Genomic DNA, 14574 nt, shown 5'->3' on the forward strand with positions numbered 1-14574 from the left:
GATTCGCTCTTGACTCTGGACTCTCCAGCATGTGCAGTCCTCACTTTCACCTATAAGTACTAGGTAGTTGACCTTCTCATTCCTTGGGTCCCAAAAGCTACAGGTGGTGAATGGATCAGCAAGGAAAGTTGAATCTGACGACATTGTTGAAAGTTAAAAACAAATTGAATATTCAGTTTGTAATTGGTTGAACAAATGTTGCAAAATGAATTTCAGAAATGTGACTTAGATTAGTTTAAAAAGATTGTGGCTGATCCCATTGGGGAAATCTGTTCTAATTAGTCAAAGTCCATGTATAGAGAAACAATGATGTCCAGGTGCTACAATTCACAGGAGCATGATAAAACCAAAATACAACACCAAGGCACAGAAGGAGTTAACAGTTTGGTTTTAAGCAATGATGAAAGAAAGACATAAAAGGTAGAGAGATGTAAGGGAAAGCACACAACCTTGGTCACTGAAAACAGCCAGCAGGCTGGAGGCAATCAATATCAAAAGCTGCTCAAAAGGCTGGAATTTAAGGTCAGGGATCGTGCAGTGTAGGGCAGCTGGTGAAAATTGTACAAATAGAGTGGGCCAAGGTGTGGAAGAGTTTGAATAAATAGAAGTTGACTTTTCCTGATGTCAAGTACTTTCCCAACAAAATCAGATGTACTGAAGTTCAAAACAAACATAAATCATATGACCGTTTAGGGCACAAGCAATCATTTAATGTTATGAACCAGGACAGCCCCCTCAAAACATTTCAAAAAGGAAGCCCAGACCCTAATTTGGCTGTTATTTTTAAGCAGGTGGAAAGTGAATATTCCAGGAGAAATGCCACTGGTCAAACCATTTAAACAAAACCAAAAAAAAACTTACAACATTACTGAATGAAACACAAACCACACAAAACCGAATACCTTAACCTATCCGAAAACCTAACAGATGTCAACTTAACGATGCTGTTCCAAATACTTGCAACAATCCCCATAAACAACCCTTGGCACAAAATGTAAAATCAAACAAGTTCTTACAGGAGAGAGGTCAGAGAGAATGTACTACCCTGGACCAGTTTTTGTGGGTCCAGCAGCTTCCCCCTCTGCCCTCGCCCCACTAAAAAGAAAACAAAAAAGACAAAAGCTGAGCTGGGAGAATTGTACAAGTGTTTTTTTTAAACTTGAAAGCCTTCTGCCTGAGACAGTATCTGTTAGCTATTATCAAATTATTCCTAAAAAGCAACACCCCGAACTTTGAGTCTGTGTCATTTACGACCTCTCAAAAATAAAACCACAAGGACTGCATAACCTTGTGAAAGGAGCAGCTTTGTCACATCAAGCAAAATATAATTGGCTTAAATTATGGAAATTTAAGTTTCAATTCTTTGAACTATAAATGAACAGATAGAAAATAAAATCAATCATATTCCGGTCTAACTATTGATAGCAACCTGCATTGTGTCCCCTAACACATTACACATTAACATGCTGAATGACTGAGATAACACTTATGAATTCAAACAAATGTACTGGCACACAATCGTAACCATGATGGAAGATAAACAAATGGAAAATTTTATATGTTTGCTGGTACAGACTTGGGCCTCTTCTGCAGTGTATAATTCTACGATCAACATTTTAAGTTTAATAATTGCACCCATTTGAAGTAAACTGGAAACATTTACATTTGACATGCATCATTAAGTTGCTATGATTACATGACTCCTTGTCACAAAGTACTTGCAGGCTTGGACTTAAATCAGCCCCATGTTGGGACTTGCTCTTGTTGCCACAGTACATGCAATTCAGTTTCTGGTCAACGGTATCTCTCCAGCTAATTGACTGTGGGAGATTCAGTGATGGCAATGCCACTCAATGTAATGGGGAGATGATTAGATTCTCTGGTTGGTGATGTCATTGCCTTGTATTTGTAGGGCACAGATGTTTGTTCCCACTCATCAGCTGAAGCCTGAAGATTGTCTCAGTCTTGCTGTAAATTACTTCTGTGCATGAAGAGTTGCCATAGTACTTAATGTTATCCAACTGTCAATAAACATCCCAATATTGACATTAATGAAGAAAGGACGGTCATTGTTCGACCATCTGAAGGTGGTGCACCTCAGATACTATGCTGAGAAACAGGGATTCTTTTGATGCAGTGATGATGTCCTTACCTCTAAACAGGTTCAAGTCCAAAGTGGTCTGGAGGGGTGTCACAGCATCTTTATGGAGGTTGATTATGAATAACCTCTTGAGCAGGTGGATCATAGAATCCCTAGTGTGGAAACAGGCCAATTGGCCCAATAAGTTCACACCGACCCTCCAAAAGAGTAATCCACCCAGACCGATTTCCCTACCCTGTTACTCTACATTAACTCCTGACTAATGCATCTAACCTACACACTCCTGAACACTCTGGGCAATTTAGCATGGCTAATTCACCTAACCTGCATATCTCTGGACGATTGGGGGGGGGGGGACCGGAGCACCCAGTGGAAACGTACACAAACAATGAGGAGAATGTGCAAACTCCACACAGACAGACAGTCACCCAAGGCTGGAATCAAACTCTGGTCCCTAGCACGGTGAGGCAGCTGTGCTAACTACTAAGCCACTATGCCATCTAAATGTTCTAGTGTAATTAAAAGATCTGAATTGCCGTACTTTTAGGAACTCCTGCAGTATTGCCTCTGTTGCTGGAAAAGCACAGCTGGTCAGGCAGCATCCGAGGAGAATCGATGTTTTGAGCATAAGCTCTTCGTCAGGAATGCCTTGAAAAGCTTATACTCAAAACATCAGCTCTCTTGCTGCACGGATGCTGCCTGACCGGCTGTGCGTTTCCAGCACTACACTTTTTGACTGATCTACAACAGCTGCAGTCCTCACTTTGTCCTATTAAGACTACCTGGCCTCCAAAAACAAATGATATGTGCTGTGCATTCTTCTCATAGTCTTTGACATTAGCCACATTTAGTCAAATGCTGCTATCACCCTCCTTTCATCGAGTTCAGCTCTTTGTCTATGATTATACCCATGTTGTACTACTGTCTGAGTCAATTGGCCCAAGTGAAACTTCAACCTGCTCTTTGCTCAGTTTTCTCTGTGCAAGTGTTACTTGATAACATTGTCAGTGATACCTTCCACCACTTTGCTCATAATAGAGTGTTGGCTTAAGGGACAGCTATTGGGTGGACAGGACAGATTTAGGGCTCTGTGCTACAATGGTAGTGTCCCCATCTCTGGACAAGGATGCGCAGATTCAAGCTCCATTTACTTCAGAAGTGTGGAAGAACACCTCCGAACAGGTTGATTAGAAGATATCGCAGGACAGAATTTGACTAACTTCCCTAACATCAGGTTGATACCAGTATCATAGCTGTTCTGCAATGGATTGACCAGCGACAAAGCTAGTTCTGCAAAACAAATCTTTACTATTTCCCAAACAAATTTATGGACTTCGCAGGATCCAGTGCCTTCAGCTGTTTCATAATATCACACCAAGTGAATCAAGTTGGCTGAAGATCAGTATCCGAGATCGCACCACAATGTCAAATGGATTAACTTATTCAGTCCTTCTGACTGATGACAGTTCTAAATGCTTCAATGCACCGGTCTCCTCTGAGGATAGGAAGAATTACAGAGTATTCTCCTGTTAGTTTTTTAACACTTGTACACCACGATTCAAGCCACTGTAAATCTTCAATCAGATCTATTTGTTGTGAGATAGTTTAGATTTGTCAGTCACATTCCGTTTCCACTGTTTGGCATGTCAATATTGTGGAGCTTCATAAGGTTGATATGGGGCTGTTCCTGACATGCCTTCTGGCAATCTTCATTGAAGAACAATTGATCCCTTGACTTGATGATAAATAGAGTGGAGAAAATGCCAGGCTATGGGAGGACAGTTGAATGCAACTCTGCTGATGATGGTCGACATCATTTCATAGATGCCCAGTTTTGACTAGCTGTACTGGTTGTCAATTTACATTATTTAGCATAGTCGTGGCACAACGCAACATGCTGGAACTTAACTTTAGGGTATCCCCAGTTCAGCAAGGCAAAACAACACGAACATAACACAATCAACAGGCCATGGCCTTTTCTCAGTTTCGCACATCAGACTGTCGATCAACAGCAGCATGAAAAAACAAGTTAACAGTTCAAAATAAAAGGGGTGGAAGTTCTCTCTAAAATTTTGTTGGATTTTTTATACATTTCTAGCCCAATATTAGGTTGCTGTCTTTCTTACCTCAAGGTTGCTACACCTCATGTTGACTGAACACAAGTATCCTGATGGTTTTCTGAAATTGATATTAGGCCCCTTAAGTTAGTAAGGGTTGAAAGCCAATTTTAGGCCTCTTCCAAGAAGGTAGTTCATGCAAAGTATACTAGGTATCAAGACTGCACTGAAAATTAAAAAATCTTTTATTTTTATCTTACATTTTTTTTTAAAAACAGTTGTATAACCCCTCTACCCCACCTCTACACAGTGCCATCTGTTCACAATTTATTTTTGTTTACATGTTTCTTTCACTTTAACGACTAACTGGCATTAACTATGTTATTCCACTTGTCTTTTTTAAAAAAAAGAGAAACGCTGACGTCTATCTCAATTGAAAAAGAAATCCAAAACTTCAAGCACTGACTAATATGACCAATATCAGGGAATTGTGGCTTAAATCTGTCATTAGTTTCCACTTCCACCTTCCCACCCTCGTCCCCCCAAATCCCATCATTTTTGAATGGATTACTCTCATAAAAAAGCATCAGTGGTGGCATTCTCCAACCTGATCTCCATATTGTGTCACTGTCAACAGCCCTGGGAACAGATGAATGACCCTGCTGCTACTTCCCAGACAAAGGATTCATTGCAGCTGGTGCTGCGGACACAGCAGAGGTCCCTGATGGCCTGTCCCATTTTTGCCTGCACCGCCACTACTTTTTCCGTCTGACTAAGCAGAAGCCTAGGTAGATTCTCACTGTCTTCCGCGGCATTGAACGATTAGCAGACACAGAAAGCCACTCCTGTGCCTTTGACAATGGAAACAGGTCAGATTTCTGATTGCATTTACAGCAGCTTCACGCAGGAGTATCTCATGAAAACGTCAATATACTTGGACATAAACAATTCTTGTTCAGCTGTATCCCAGACTAATCAGGGTAAGATTCTTAGTTCATGAATCTACAGCACTTGAATGTGTTTGACAGATGACCATCTCTTACTCCAGCTCCTTTGTTTCATCAAATGGCTAATGAAAACATTGCATAAGCATTTGACTCCCCTCTTCATTTAACACTTAGTTTATTAACAAAGGAGCAAACACCTTGGCAGCTATTACTACACAGCAATAAATTAGATCTCAATTAAAACTCCCCTTATTTCAATAGTATGGAAAGTTAATAATACCCTTACATCCTTCTAACAAACCAGCTTTGCTATGATTAACAACCTCATAATAATCTGAATTAAATATGGTTAACAGCTGTCACATTTCAGTACAACATATAAAATTGTTTTTATGTTGGATAAAGAATTAATATTTCACATGTTCTGACACAGTTTAGGAGAGTTTAAGGACACCAACGATACCCCAGTAGGGTGCAGTCAACAAGACAAACAGATATTTTTAAAACAACCTTGCTGAGATAACAACCAAATAGATTGGGAAAAGTTCAACATTCCAAAGACATTTATTTGTAAAGCCTCTCTAATAATGTATTACAGCAACATGTTAAATAAATTAAGGCAACACTCACAAAACTTGAAACAATATTAAATCGTTGAATTGAATTTCAAGCGATCTGCTGAAATATTAAAGTACTGTTTATAATGATTCCCAGTAAATTCAAGACATGACAGGCAGAAAAAATACAGCTTTCAACATAGCAAGCATTTAAATCTTCTGTGGTTTCAGTGAAAGTACCAGGAAAACAGGTTTTAGGGCTTATTTTCTATTTCCGACATCGAAAAATCAAAACAAACATACCACCGGAATAAAAAGGCAAGCAAAACGTACTTACATCTTACAAGTCCAAAAAAAGAATTACAAAATGAAGGACTTAAAGGAAGCTGAACCATGTAGAGTCCTGTGTAAATGTGATACCACAACTGAGAGCATAAAGCAGGAAGCAGTGATATGGTTAGTTATTCAGCCTACATACACCTCCCCCACCCCCATCCTAACAGCTGTAGGGGCCATTATCCCTATCACACAGCGCACGTACATAGTCCAAACAAAAAGTGCTTCTCAGTACGATTAGGCCTGCCTGTGAAAAGAATAAAAAAAGGAGTAAAAACAAAACCTATTCTATTAAATCCTTGTCGTGCTTAACCAGTACTACGTGGTCTTATAATCTTAGGAAACGCCAGTATTATTTTTTCCTTCAGTCTGCAGTTCACATCCTGAGTGTTCATGTTTGATTAGATTATAAATCTTTAAAAGCCTCAGCAAAGAAGGCGTGTTTAAAGGGCCTGTGAATGCGAAATAGAGGCTCTGCCCTTTTGAAAAAATAGCTGGTTCCTCCCTGTGGGAACTCCAGTCGGAGCGTTGCTATGAGCGCTGCGCTTAACTGATATTGTGCCGTAGCCACTGACGTGAAGAGCTGAACGACAATCCCTTTTTTTTAAAAAAACTTCTCAGTGGTCTCTCTGATGTAATCTCTGAATGCCGAACAGCTGATACCAAAGGAATCCACCCAACATACCTCACACATCCAGTCTTGCTGCCAATCACATGCCTTGGCATGCTTTAACGCCACAATTTTTGTCCGTTTCTCGCTTCAAGGGTTTCTACATAATATGACAAAAATGTTGGCTGTCATAATGAGGTTCCATCTATTTTATGATGTTCACTTAGTTCGAGGTTTTCATTTGACTGACAATTGACATTTGACTGCGTTAACTTCAAGAACGCATCTGCCAAATTCGCACTTTTCAGTGCATTTTTTTTGCCAGTGAATACTTGCCATCCAACCCATCTCTGGTACATTCTGATCACTGGTGTTCATCGATACAGGCATTGTTTTAATACCTCCATCACAACATTGTTTACACGTGAGTTTGTTCAAAATGTCAACTTTTTCACACAGACCGTGGTGCAAATGTGGAATGAGCTGCCAGAGGAAGAGGTGGAGGCTAGTACAAATGCAACATTTAAAAGGCATCTGAATGGCTGTATGAAAAGGAAGGATTTGAAGGGATATGGGCTGGGTGCTGGTAGGTGGGACTACATTGGGTTGGGATATCTGGTCAGCATGGATAAGTTGGACTGAAGGGTCTGTTTCCATACTGTACATCTCTATAACTCTATGTCTTAATTTGCTATGATTGTTTCTAACACAGAATTCATTGTAGAAGATGAAGATTAATTAGTTCGGGGAACAGACAGGCATTTCTGTGCCCATAGCTCTGACTCCAGGATGGCCTGCTGCCTTCCTGATGTGGGTCAAGAGAGGAAGGAATGTTTGCAGAATATTTTTCTGGGTGAGCCTGAACAGCCAGAGGTCATGGTTCACGTAGACAATAACTTGTGCAAGAAACGAAGGACCTGTTTCCACACTGTCGGGATTCTATGAAAAAAAAGCAGGAGATTGAAAAGTAGAATCTCAAAAGCAGTAGTTTCAGAATTACTTCCAGTCGCACATTCTCATGAAATAACAGAATTGAACATGGGGCTGGACGTGCTACAGAGAGAGAGCATCAGATTTATGACCAATTGGACCTGCCTCTGTTCAGGTGGGAACTGTTTATTAGTAGGTCAAGGGCTAACATGTTTGCAGTGAGGTTTGCTAATGCTATTGGGTGGGGATTAAATTAGCTCAAAATGGCATTGGGAACTTGAGTGGGAGCTCAGATTGAGGTAAGAAAAACTAGTAAAAGGAATTAGAAAAGTAGGAAGCAAAAACAGAAGACAGATTAAACATAGGCAAGCATCAAATAGGATTCCATTTCAGAACGTTAAAAAAAGCAGAGTTAAAGGCATCCAATCCGAGTGTATGTAACATTCACAAAAAGCTTGATGATTTGACTGCACAATTTCATGTTAATCAGTATGATTTCGTTGCTGTTGTGGAGGTATGATTGCAAGGTGACCGAGATTGGGAACCAAGTATCCAAGAATGTCTGGCATTTACGACAGACAGGAAGAAAGGAGAATGAGTGATGGGAGCGTTCTTAATTCTGAACAAAATCACTTCATACATAAAAGAAAATTTTAGATTGAAGGATCTTAATGTACAACTAGTTTGGCAGAACTAAGAAACAGCAAAAGGCAACAAACATTGGGAGTGTTTGTAACCATCATTGTAATGTCCATCATAATTTAGATAAGGAAACCCGAGATCCAAATAACCTGAGTAACAATGGAAAAGTTCAATTTACATGTAAACAGCAAATCAGCATTAATGCTGTGGAGGATGATTTCCTGGAGCATGTAAAGATGGGTTGCTTGGAGCTAGCTGTATGTTGAGGAGGCATCAAGGGATTAAGTTATTTTGGATTTCATGTTGTGTAATAGGTAAGACATAATTAACATAATGAGCCCTCCTGAAGAAGGGCTCATGCCCGAAACGTCGATTCTCCTGCACCTTGGATGCTGACCTGCTGCGCTTTTCCAGCAACACATTTTCAGCTCTGATCTCCAGCATCTGCAGTCCTCACTTTCTCCTAAGACATAATTAACAACCTTGCTGGAAAGGAACTTTTGGGAAATACTGAGCAGAATGTGATAGAATTGTGCAGTAAGCTGAAATGTGATGTGGTTCATTCTGAAAATGCTGACTGTGTAGGCGGCACATTGGCAGTGGGCGGCACAGTGGCACAGTGGTTAGCACTGTTGCCTCACAGCGCCAGAGACCCGGGTTCAATTCCCGCCTCAGGCGACTGACTGCGTGGAGTTTGCACATTCTATCCGTGTCTGCGTGGGTTTCCTCCGGGTGCTCCGGTTTCCTCCCACAATCCAAAAATGTGCAGGTTAGGTGAGTTGGCCATGCTAAATTGCCCATAGTGTTAGGTGAAGGGGTAAATGTAGGGGAATAGGTCTGGATGGGTTGAGCTTCGGTGGGTCGGTGTGGACTTGTTGGGCCGAAGGGCCTGTTTCCACACTGTAAGCAATCTAATCCTAAGAAAGGAAATTATGAAGGTGGGTGGCCCGGTGGCCTAGTGGTTAGCACTACTGCCTCATGGTGCCATGGATCAGGTTCAATGCAACCGTCGGGCAACTGACTATGTGGGGATTGCGCATTCCCTCCATCTCTGCATGGGTTTCTTCCAGGTTATCTGGTTTCCTCGCAGAGTCCAAAGATGTGCAAGTTAGTTAGATTAGTTATGCTAAATTTCCAATAGTGTCCAGGTTTATGCAGATGAGGTGGATTAGTCATGAGAATGCAATCTTATAAGGATAAGATGGGAGGTGGGTCTGGAGGTGATGCTCCTCAGAGTGTCAGTGTGGACTTGATGGCCCGAATGGCCTGATTCCACACTGTAGGGATTCTAAATTGACTCTGGTGGATGAGAAAAATAGCTAAAGAAATTTGACAGTGGACAGGCAATGGCCAGTATTTAAAGAAATGTGACACAGCCCACAACAGATATACACAGCTATAAATCACACAAGGCAAGAAAAGTCAACATTGGTAATGCAGGAGGTTCAAGATCGCATTAGATCTGAAGAACAAAAACAGAAATTGCTGAAAAAGCTCAACAGGTCTGGCAGCATCTATGGAGAGAAATGAGAATTACATTTTAGGTCGAGTGACTCTTCCTCAGAAGTGCATCCACAGTTCTTTCGGTTTTTATTTAGATCTGAGGATGTGGTTTATAAGGATGCTAGAAAAAGTTGTAAACCTAAGGACTGGGGGCAACTTAAAGATCAGCAAAGGAAGACTAAGGAACCAATTAATAAAGTGAAAAGAGAATATGAATACAAACTAATGAGGAACATAAAGGCAGACTGTAAGAGCTCCTTTAGGTATGTGAAAAGGAAAAGATTAGCTGAGACAAATATGGGCCCAGTACAGTATGGGCAGGAGAATTCATATTGGAGGACAGGAAAATGGAGAAACTAAACAGTTACTTTGTTTCTGCCTTCATGGAATAAGGTAAAGAAAATTTCCCAGAAATCTCAGTGAACAAGGAACTTGTGAAACTGAGGAACTAAAATAATATGAGTAAAGAGGTAGTTCTAGAAAAGTTAGCTGGTTTGAAGATTCCCGTCTGGTCAAATATGCTTTTTTCTGTGCTCAACTGTTCAACTGAGAGGAATGCAGTTTTCCAGTACTCCTATTTCAGTCTTCTGGTTGGTCTGCAGGACAGACTTCTAAAAGTGTGACCTCCAGCAATAAGAAACCTGCTGCCATAGAAGAAAATTCTGTTGAATTTACAGCAGATTCGCCATGACGGCACATGAAAAGATCTGAATAATGTCAATGGACAAAAACATTCTGAAGACGGGAAGAAATGCCAAATCAAAAGCCTTGCTTCGCACCAAAGTGGAAAAGCTGGAGGGTAGCATAAGACAGTGTTGGTGTGAGTTCCCTGTCTGAATTCACAACCTGTTCAGCAACAACTCTATCAATGTTTGGGTCTGATCACAAAGAAGAATCCAGTCCAATCTGTTTCATTTTGCATTTCATAACAAGTACTCTTGGCTAGTTTCCCATATTCTGTCCTCTGTACTCGAGGACATTCAAAATATTGTTTCTGGTATCTTAATGTATGACAAATCTCAATCTCCTTTTGTAGCTATGCTCAATGGCCTACAGGGACTCCCAGTCAAAACTGAGGTTGCTCCCCCACCCCCAAACCATCCAAGATATCAAGATGTGAACAGAAGGGAGGAACTTGAAGTAATCACCAAGTGAAAAAGTAATGGGAAACCTATTAGGCTTAAAGGCTGAGAAGTCCTGTGGGCCAAACGGTCTGCATATCATGTCTTTTAAGAGAAGTAGCAGTTTGGATCATGAACATATTGGTCTTAATCTTCAAAACATTTGTAATTTCTGGAATGGTCCCAGTGGATTGGAAAATAACACATGCCACACCTTCATTCAAGGAAAGGGGGAGACAGAAAGCAGGATACAATAGGCTAATTAACTTAACAGATATCATAGGAAATTGCTGGAATCCATTATTAAGGAGGTTATAGCACGATACTTAGAAAATCATAACATAGGTAGAGTCAACATGACTTTTTTGAAAGGGAAGTCATATTTAACTCAGTTATTAGAGTTTAGAGATGAATAAAATGTGGCGCAGATGTACACCTGTAGACGTTGTGTGCTTTGATTTTGAAAGGCATTTGATAAGGTATCACATCAGAGGTAGAAAACAAAGATGGTTGGCTAAAAAGGAGCACAGAATAGGGATAAATGGATTTTCTCAAGTTGACAAACTCTAATCAGTGGAGTGCCACTTCTTCCTTGTTAACACTATTAAAACTTTATAACCCCTCAGATCAATTTCTGTAACAGTAATCTGATCTCTGCCAAAGTTCTAACAAATCTGCTCTGTACCTTTTCACTGTTTGTCATTCTTCAAAAAGGATTCCTGTTGTAATTAACTGAAATAACTTTTGTATGGCTATATAGCACAGTGACTGAGCATAATGTTTTTGAAGAACAAATTTAAAAATTTAAATGTGATTAAATTTAAACATACTGAACTACATTCATAAATCTTAAAAATGTAACAACAAGAAACCAAAAATAACTCTTTTTCAGTGAGCATACTTGCTTGGAACAATATTTCATTACAGCCTTGAAATCATTGATAGTAACTGTTGATACACTGCTTCCACAGGTTGATAGGAAGTCTTAGTATTCTGCAAGATCCTGAGTCTCATTTAAAAAGGTACTTATTTAGGAATTTAGACAGTTACAAGATATAATGGATGTTTTCAGGATATTAAAGAGAACACATAGAGGAATGGAGTGAAGCAATTTTAACTTTTTGTGAAGGGACATCGTTCAAAATTAGAACCAGGTCTTTGACGAGTGATATTAGGAAGTGCACCCACACACATAATGGTGGTAGAAATTTGGAGTATACTTACGCAAATTGCAATTAATGCTGGCAAGCACCGAGAAAAATGAAAACAGCAGTTGAATGGGAACACCACGATCTGCAAATTCCTTGCGAAGTTATTGTAATGAAGATGTGGGTGTACTGTACCTTTAAGAAAGTTAAAAGATAGTAGAACTACCTGACAGTACCAAGTATTCTTAACAAGATACAATGTAGCATGTCGCCCAGCAGTTAGGGTAGCTGGTTGCCCGGAGACATCAACAAATTCGAATTAGGCAAATCAGTTTAAATAATACCCCACTCAAAAAAAAAACCCAATCCAGTTTGAATTTAGTATATTGACAATCTTAAAAGCCAATGACACAATCGAATGCTTTGGGGGTATAAGACCCGGGAAAATTGAACAGTTGGGAGGAGAACCACCAATTCACCAACATGTGAAGATTGCCCGAAAAATAGTTCTCTTAAAGGTACCTTTATCGATCAGTAAACTGTGAAGCAGAATTCCCAAGAAGAAAAGAAGACTGGAATACAGAGAAGAACCGAAAGCTGCCTGGTTTTGAGATAAGAAGTTTTGTTTTGTAAATCTTAATCAGGAACACAATAGAAAGACAGAAAAATAGAAAGAAATGAGAGAGAGTTAAACAGTTATGACATGGGGTAAACCCTCCTGCTTAATTCAAACCAGCCACACAGAAAAGATTTATCTTGTGCAGTAATCTGTGAAAATTCGAGAGGCCAAGAACTATTTAGAGTAAAAATTAACAACTTTATTTCTGAGAGTCTGACAGAGAATAATTAACTCACAACTATTTACAACTCCTTCCTCTAACCTATCTTTTACTTTCCCCTCTATAATACTGGCCCAATAAAAATCCCGATTAAGATTTACAAAACAAAACTCATCTCAAAACTAAGCAGCTTTCAGTTCTTCTTTGTATTCCTGTCTTCCTCTTCTTCTTGGGGATTATGCTTCAATATACTAAATTCAAATTGGATTGGAGTTTGGTATTTTTGGGCTATAATTTAAACTGATTCGCCTAATTCAAATCTGTTATGTGTCCAGGCAACCAGCTACACTAACTGCTGAGCCACATGCTACATTGTATTGTGTTGAGAACATTTGATGCTGTCAGGTAGTTCTACTATATTTTAACTTTCTTAAAGGTACATTTCACCCACATCTTCATAACGTTATATAGATTCATAGAGATGTACAGCACAGAAACAGACCCTTTGGTCCAACTCGTCCATGCTGTCCAGATATCCCAATCCAGTCTAATCCCATCTGCCAGCACCTGGCTCATATCCCTCCAAATCCTTCCTATTCATATACCCATCCAGATGCCTTTTAAATGTTGCAATCATACTAGCCTTCACCACTTCCTCTGGCAGCTCAGTCCATACATGTACTACCCTCTGATTTGCCCTTCTTTCACCGCCTCTGGACAAATCATCTGGAATTCGATCTCTTAAAACACTGTAACTGTAACTATATCTCTCAGATTGTAGTGGTCCAAGGCAGTTGCTACTCAACACTTTCTCAGGCAATTAAAGATGGGCAATAAGTAAGCAGCACCCACATTCCATGAAGAAGTGGATAAAAAATTAAAATCTGACATTGGAAATACCTTTGGATAACAAAAGTCTTCACATCTATGAGTCAAAGATAGATTTAGATAAATGATCAACACAATCCTTGAAAGTCGGAGTAGAGTCAGGGAGCTAAATAGCCTACTCCATTTCCTATCTTTCTCTCCACTTAGGAAATTTCAAAGTGGTTTTACCTCTGTAGCCTCCTTCAACAGTGCCTCGCAATATCCTGAACTCTATGGACTGAATTTTCCCATGTTTTTGGTTGTGTCATTTGTGTGGACAATAGCAACTTTTCTCTTACAATCTTCACTCCCCATCTAATTATTTATACATTTGGGCTCTTGAGACATCCTTCTTCTTCAATTGAGCAGTCACAGATGCAAACATACCTGCTGTAGTAGGGACCTTCTGGCATTCACATTATTACTAAATACATGGCTGAAAAAGGGAAGCTTGGCATCCCTGTTTGCCAACAGAGATCTGGAAATCCTGGTTGACAGGATGTTGGAGGGAAGGGCCATCCTCTTCCTTCTGAACTGTCAAAGGCAGGTGTGGTTGGCAGACACTGCCAATGTTGTTTCCAGGATGAAAAGAAATGTTCATCTATGTTGAAACCAAACTATTTACATACTGTTCAAATTTAAGGGTTTTGAAACATAATAAAAATATAATTCCATAACTCCCAAAAATACTACTTTACAGATCGCAAAGCACTCCTTTACAGTCATCACATGAGAGAGAATTTCCTTTTCGATCACCACTCCAGGCTTACTTTAACTGTGGTTTCAACTCCCATTGTGGAGAATCTGATAGCTTCTTCCTGGAATCTTAATATGATTGAGCATACATTTTCTCAGAGTTAAGTGATCCTTTTAGGGTTTAATCCAAATATTTCTGGTCTAGAACTATTACTAAACTCATTCCTCCAAGATAATCTGTTTTTTTAACAAATCAAAACTATCACACCTTCTCAGCAAC

At 39.8% G+C, this 14574-nt stretch overlaps 1 protein-coding gene across 7 annotated transcripts in view; it reads right to left on the reverse strand.

Moving 5' to 3' along the window:
• The window catches only part of tet3 (tet methylcytosine dioxygenase 3), a 380734-nt gene that overhangs the window by 194643 nt on the left and 171517 nt on the right, over positions 1-14574 (reverse strand). Inside the window, exon 1 of one of the 7 annotated variants that reach the window (XM_072554179.1) lies at positions 6000-6446. The exons of the other annotated variants lie outside the window; for them this stretch is intronic. The gene's annotated coding sequence lies outside the window, so the exon portion shown is untranslated. Of the gene's footprint in view, positions 1-5999; positions 6447-14574 lie in introns of those variants that run through there. 7 annotated transcript variants of the gene reach the window in all.

The sequence above is a fragment of the Chiloscyllium punctatum genome, chromosome 35 (genome assembly GCF_047496795.1).
Source record: "Chiloscyllium punctatum isolate Juve2018m chromosome 35, sChiPun1.3, whole genome shotgun sequence".
NCBI classification, from domain to species: Eukaryota; Metazoa; Chordata; class Chondrichthyes; order Orectolobiformes; family Hemiscylliidae; genus Chiloscyllium; species Chiloscyllium punctatum.